Source organism: Chamaea fasciata, unplaced genomic scaffold (genome assembly GCF_029207755.1).
Source record: "Chamaea fasciata isolate MVZ Bird 193981 ecotype frontalis unplaced genomic scaffold, bChaFas1.0.hap1 SCAF_162, whole genome shotgun sequence".
In the NCBI taxonomy this organism is placed as follows: Eukaryota; Metazoa; Chordata; class Aves; order Passeriformes; family Sylviidae; genus Chamaea; species Chamaea fasciata.
The window spans coordinates 82,054-89,141 of NW_027094247.1; the positions used below are offsets into that span (position 1 = coordinate 82,054).

Below are 7,088 nucleotides of genomic sequence, written 5' to 3' on the forward strand. Positions count from 1 at the left end.
CTAACCCTCATCCCCTGGGGGTCACCTGTCAGATTTCCCTGGAATTCAGCCACCCCCTGAGCTCGGGCTCCAGGTGATGTTTCAGAGCAGGAGAAGGCACTGGCCGGCCTGTGCTGAGGCAGCCCCTGTGCCCTCGGGAGGACACAGCTCCCTGCAGGAGCTCAGCTCCTTTCCGAGCCCCAGCAGTGGCCTCTGCAAGTGCCTTTCCCTCAGGCAAGGGATGCCCATCCCTGCCTTCAGCACACCTCCAGTGGGACCCACCTGCAAAAGCTTTCCATCACTTCTGCACTCCGGCTGGCTCCCTGGAAAAGTCCAGACTTCATCCAAACGAAACTCCATCCCACTCAAACCTTTGATTTTGAGGCATCTCCGAGGGCCGTTGCTCTGGATTTAATTTCTGTGAGGGAGGAGCACCTTGGCTTTAATGCTGCCGATGGGTGATGTCCTCAGGCTGAAAGGGAGGGGATTTGGGGTGGCCAGGACATCCCTGGCAACTGTGTGGGAGCTCCGGGAGGTGGGAATTGCTGTCTGAGCCCCTCTGCAGACAGCCCGAGCCGCCGTTCCCGGACAATGCCAGCTGTTCCCTGGGGAGCTCTTGGGCTGTGGGTGCCTCTGTCCGGGCTGCAGCATCTCCCCGTGCCCGGCGGGAGCAGCCCCTGGCCGAGGAGCCGCGGCAGCCCCGGGGCCGTGTCCGTGCCAGCCCCGAGCCCGGCCCCGGGCCCTGCGTTTGGCCGCCGCTGCCACGGGCGGGGCCCCGCAGGCACAGCTCCTCCCCTGCACATCATCCCAGGGCTGCTGGCCCCGCTGGGGCTGCCGGCCTCCTTCCTCCCTGCGCCTCCGGGCACCCGGGACACCTGCAGGAAACACCGAGGGACACTGCAGGCGGCACGGGGGGGCACCGAGGCCTCCGGCCAGAAAAGCAGCCCCGGCCTCAGCAGCTGCCATCAGTTTGGCCCGGCAACACTCACCTGCAGGAAACGCCCCTGTGCGGGTGGGACCGGCCCTGCCTCTCTCCAGAACTTTGGCCGTGGAAGAAGGGAAGCCTCAGGACTTGTCCTGCTCCTTTCCGCCCAGAAAGAGACTTTGTGTAAGTACTTTTACGGCAGCTGTTGAGTAAATCCTGGAAAGGACAGGAAATCAGCGTCACTGGAAGAGCTTTGTGCTGTCGTGAGCTGCCAGCCAGTTCTGCCCTCGAGCCATTCCAGGGGCTGCTGTGTGAAGCAGCTTTGGCAGAGAAGGCGGCACTGCACTTACCTTAGTGGGGCCAAGCGTTGCCATCCTATGGAGGTCCATGCCCATAATGCAGAGATTGGTTCAGCTGCTTGGAGCAGAGTCCGGGTAATGCCAAGGTGCTGAGTTCGATTCTCAAACGGTCCGTCTGCTTGAGAGTCAGATTTTAGGATCCCTCTCAGGCTCAGTATATCCTGTGACCTGGAAATAAGAGGAAAATTCTCGGCTGAGTTTTAATAAAACAGCTTTTGCCATTGCAGGGTGTGAGCTGCACTCGGCGATTTTCGGCCGCGATGAGCCCCACGAGCATTCCGCCCTTCCTTGCCGCCATCTTGGTTGCGTCTGAGGCCACTTCCGGTCCCGCCGGCATCTTTTTTGCGGCACCGCTAAGGCCCCCGGCAGGTGTTTACACAGACGCCTGACTAAATCCACGAATCCGAACCCGGAGGCGGCGCGGATGAGCACATGGCCGGTGTCTGCACACCTGGAAACGCCGCGGAAAATTGCGCCCGGGCGGCGCTGTAGTCGGGGTTTTTGTGCAGGCATCTGCGTAAACGCCTACAGGGTCCTTATTTTTTCCCGCCCTTTTGGCCGCCCTTTTTGGAAGGTCGGGCGCCTCGCGCCTCGGCGCCATTTTGTGAGGGGCGACGCGTGACTTCCGCTTTTCCTTGCCGCCATCTTGGTTGCTCCTGAGGCCACTTCCGTCTCGGCCGCCATGTTCTTTGTGGCTCGGCATAGGCCGCCGCCAGGTGTTTACACAGACGCCTGACTAAATCCACGAATCCGAACGCAAGCGCGTCGCGACTGAGCACACGGCCCGTGTCCCCACACCTGGAAACGCCGCGGAAAATTGCCCCCGGGCGGCGCCGTAGTCGGGGTTTTGTGCAGGCAGCTGCATAAACACCTATAGGGTCCTTATTTTTCCCGCCCTTTTGGCCGCCCTTTTTAGAAGGTCAGGCGCCTCGCGTCTCGCCGCCTTCTTGGTAGTGGAACCCACTAAAATGCCCCCTCGGCCGCTCACACAAGCGCCTGACTCAATGGACTGCCGCCCGCGGCGCCGCTGCGCCCCCATCCCGTGTCCGCACACCCGCAGACGCCGCGGAAAATCGCGCCCGGACGGCTCCGGGGTCCGGGTGGCGCGCGCAGGCAGCCGGCTGCCACGCGCCCGGGCTCCTTGCCTTTTTCCCTCCCTTTCGGCCTCGAGCTGCGGGCGGGCGGGCGGGCGGCAGCGCCGCCCCCGAGCTCACAATGCGGGGCTGCCACGCGCGTCGGGGACGGGCGGGGGGGGGACAGCTGCACTACCGCTCTTTGCCCACAGGGTGGCAGCACTGCCGCACGGCTCCGGCGGGACGGTCATGGGGGACAGCTGCACTACCGCTCTTTGCCCACAGGGTGGCAGCATTGCCGCACAGATCAGGCGGGACGGGCGGGAGGGACAGCTGCACTACCGCTCTTTGCCCACACGGTGGCAGCATTGCCGCACAGATCGGGCGGGCCGGGCGGGGGGGAAGCTGCACTACCGCTCTCTGCCCACAGGGTGGCAGCACTGCCGCGCGGCGGCGCGGAGCGGAGCCATAAACGAACGTGCCCAGGAATGCCCTGGCGAACAGCCTCCGGAATAAATGGCCCAAAAGACCCCCGAGCACACCTGCGAGAACCCTGCCAGCAACCAGACCGAAACAAAAAAGCCTTTTGTTCAGGCTCTATTTCAATATTTTTTATCTTTGTGATTCTGATATTTACATTAATCATTACAATTCAGCTTTTATATTATGTACATTATACATCATGTATTATGTTTATTATACTATTATATTTATTATATATATAAAGCATAGAAAGTTATATATAAAATAATTTATTATTTATTATGTAATGTTATAAATAATAATACATTTCATTGAAATATCATGATTATGCACATTATAGATGTTTATATTATGTATATTATATATATTTATAAAACGTGTAGTATGTAATAATATATTGTGTATTTATTATTTATATTATTTTTCATATCCTATACTTTTTGTTATTTTTATTTTTCATTATTTTTTAATTCGTTTGTTTATATTTTAAACGATATTTTACACTAGATGAATTCATTAACCTAACACATCAGAAACACAATTAATTTGAATTAAATGAGCCTGGTTTTCTAAGGGGTAAAGTTTTAATCTTTATTCAAATAATATGGGCATGTTTTCTCTTTCTCTATGGTTTTTTTTTGGTGGGTTGCGGGGGAGTTTAGTTTGTGGGTTTTCTTTTTTTGTTCGCTTTGTTTTGGAGTTCTTTGCTAATAAACAAGCAGGGTCGGAGAGTTCAAAATAAAACGTCTACTTTGTTTTTATTGCCCCCTCTGAAATACGCCTCGACAGCCTGGACAGCAGGCTGCTGCTGGTAACACTGTGCACGGGTAGGAGGAGACCTGGTCGGGGCTGGGAAGGAAAAAACGGCACCACGGTGGTCACAGCTTTCTCCCTTCAGGAGTTTTATGGAGCAGAAAATACAGAGCTTTTGCCAACTGCGCTCTCTATGACATCCCGACGTCCAGCGGGCACGGAGGTCATTTCTCATCTTTCTTGCCAACAGCCAAACCCCCAGGCGCCCGGGGGAAGAAAGAGTATGGGGAAAAAAAAAAAGGAACAAAGAAAACATGAAAAAATAAACCAAAACTATAGAAAATAATAAATAAAATTAAAATACCAAAAGAAAAAAATTTCAAAGTAACAAAAAAGTGGAAAAAAATTTAAACAAAAAAATAAAATAAAAAACTAAAAGTAGTTTTAACAAGTAAATAAATAGCTAAAGAAAAAAATATAAAAATTAAAAAACGGAAGAAAAAGTCTTTGAAAAACCACAAAACGCAACATGAGAAACCACAACAAAAGAGCATAAAAATACAAAAATAACAAGAAATAAAATACAAAATTAAATAAATGCAGCTTTCACCTCCTGCCACTGCCTAAAAAAGCACCATGGCTTTCCTCAATTATGCAGCAATAAGGGAAACAAACCCAGTGCCCCCCAGAACAGAAGGTTTTCTAGACAATTCCCACTTTTGCTTGGAAACAAATTCTATTTTAGTGGGAAGCTCATTTTGGACAAACACCCAAATGTGCCAAGGTAGGAAAGAACCAGCCCCTTGTGTCCAAGGAACAGCAGCTAGGCCTGGATTCAGGTTTTAATGGCATTTATGTAATTAAAAATGCAGTAAATTGAACTTTACAAAGAGATGAATCATGGCAAATAAATACTTCAACGTTTTCTTGGGAATTCACAGAATTTTGTGGAGATGGTGCTGGACAATTCCTGATTTACCAACATTAATTGGGTAAATTTCCTTGGAAATGTGCTCTACAAGGTGCAAAAATTCCAATTAGGATGGAAAATTGGAATAAATAAATATTCCCTTACTAAAATCAGAGAGAAAATCAGAGTTATTCCTTCAAATAAAAGGAAGGAATAACATCTAAATCCAAGCTTGCCTGGAAAACAAGCTCAGGAATTTCTAACATTGAAAACTTTTGCAAGAGTCATGAAGTTGGTGAAAGTTCATGGAATGATGATTTAAAATCTGCTTCCTCTGCTCTAATTTAAAGGGAAGTGGGAATTCAACAGGTCCAGTTACTCCTATCCAACCTTGGACTGGGATAAGGCCTTCCAGTGGCTTCACTTCCTACTGGCTCTCTCCTTTTTGCCCACAACCTGGAAGAGGAAAAGCAACAGGAATAAAGTCTCAAACAGGATGTCCTTGGTCCAGGCAGACTGAAATGCAGCTCCCAGGGAGGGAGGCCAGGCTGTGCCTCGGGGAGCTCCGGGAATCTGGGATTGCCCGTGGGATTAAAGGGCTGGAAAAGCACACCCACCTGCCAGGTTCAGTGCTGGGACCGAGCAAGGCCGGGGCTCGGGGGCAGCAGTCAGAGCTGGGACTGCAGGAGAACACCCCAAACCCGGGTTAAACATCCGGCACGACACGCAGCACGCTCCGGGAGAAACTCGGGCGGGAGAAGCCCCGGGATGCTCCACGTTCCTTGCCCTTGGCAGCTGTGCCAGGGCCTCCCTCAGAATGCTGACCTCACCGTGCAGCTCCTACAAAATAGGAGAACTTATGGGAATCGCCCAGCAATCCATGGACTTCCAGTTATTAAGAACCACAGCTGCAGCGAAAGGTGCCCAAACTCTACTGCAAACCAGCAGGTCTGAGGAGACGCAGGGATTTATTCCTGAGGGGACACAAGGATCCCTCAGCCAGCCAGGATTTCTCCCAGGCTCTTCCCACTGCTCTCTGAGGACACAAACAGCAGTTTTTCCCTGAGTTCCCCTTTCCAACAATGTCAAGACTCATGTTCTCCTCCAACCCCAGGTTCAGGAAGAAAAGTAGGAATATTATCACTGCACAGACTGTCCAGGAGGGTGTGACTGAGGCAGCAGCACCAGCTCCCACTCCACTGCTGCTCTGGATTCCTGAGCAGCTCCTTTCCATCCTGCCCTTCCCAGCACCATTCCCTGGGTGCCATGTCCACAGACACCTTCTCCATGCAGCTTAAAACCCACAGACACCAACAGAAAGGAGATCAAAAATCAATTCACATGCTGCTAGTCAGAGAGAATGGGAGAGGCCTAAAAATCTGCATTTATTTTAGAACACTAGAGCAATTTCTTCATGACCCTGACTATCAGTGATGGGCAGATAAACACCTTCTTTAACTTACTACCTGCAAAAACATCAAGTTTCAAGTTTAGTAAAGATAAAATTTTGCTGCAAAAATAAAAGAGGTGGGATGTTGGTGTTAGTGCTTTAACCTTCGGACATTAGCGGGTATTTGTAAAACAAATTCATTATTGAAGCAGCTAACTTGAAAATAAGGGGGTTTTACAATAAAGTTGACCAAAAAAGAGTCTCAAAATTAAGATATAGGTTGCACAAATATTTAAGAAAAAAAAAGTTGTCTTTCGTGCATATAACCTGCCAGCCTCTCATGTTTTCAGTCCTTACCATTTATTTTTACCAAGGTGATGACTAAAACCTTGTCAAAAGCTCAAAAAAAAAAACAATCCAGGACAAGGCAGGTGTTTTCCCAAGTACCCCCAGTGTGGAGCTGTGTCAGCCACAAGTGTTTGCTCCCTCAGCCCAGCCCGGAGCAGGCTCCAGCTGCTGCCCAGGGGTTACCAAGGGACTCACCTGTTTCAAGCTGTAAATGCAGGTGGCCTGCACTGGAGTGCCAAAAAATGTGAAATATGTGACTCTCACCTTGAATAGCGATCGATCTTCTCAGGGGAGCCCCTCACCCAGGATGGGGGGCTCTGCCACGGATTTCATCCCTCTGCATCTGAAAGAAAGTTGGGACAAAAGTCAGAGTGCTGCAGGATACCTTGACAGCTCCACACATCTTGTGGCAATCTAGGAATACCCTCTACAGTCTAACTACACCCCACATCACAAATTTCAAGCCCCCGGCACTATTACCCTCGTACCCCTACACCCAGACTGAGCATCAAGGCAGAGCAGCTCCCGGCCAAACACACACCAACACCCGTGACACAGCACAGGACAAACGAGGGGACACAACAGGGACAGAAAACTCTGGCAAGAAGAATGACCCTGAGGGTCCAGAGAACTCGGAATGAGATGACCGAGGTAAGATGGAAGGTGAGCTGGCCAGGCTCAGAGAACCCTGCAGGAACAAGATGCCATCGGGATGACTTATCCCAAGAAATGCAGAGATGGATGCCCGAGAACCCTACGGTCAGAATCCTCGACCTGTCTTTGCATTCTCACAAGACCTAACCCGCCGAATGGATCAGGGCGGTGCACGGCTGTCAATACAGCTCAGAACAAGACCTGAAAAGGCATC

General features: G+C 50.8%; 1 long non-coding RNA gene across 1 annotated transcript; it reads right to left on the reverse strand.

The window, feature by feature from the left end:
- Positions 1 to 590: 590 nt before the first annotated feature.
- LOC136304752 (uncharacterized) lies at positions 591 to 1,560 on the reverse strand. Its single transcript, XR_010724788.1, has 3 exons — positions 1,255 to 1,560; positions 969 to 1,120; positions 591 to 854 (listed from the first exon to the last, which is right to left on the reverse strand). It is a non-coding gene; the product is annotated as an uncharacterized lncRNA (long non-coding RNA).
- Positions 1,561 to 7,088: the final 5,528 nt, after the last annotated feature.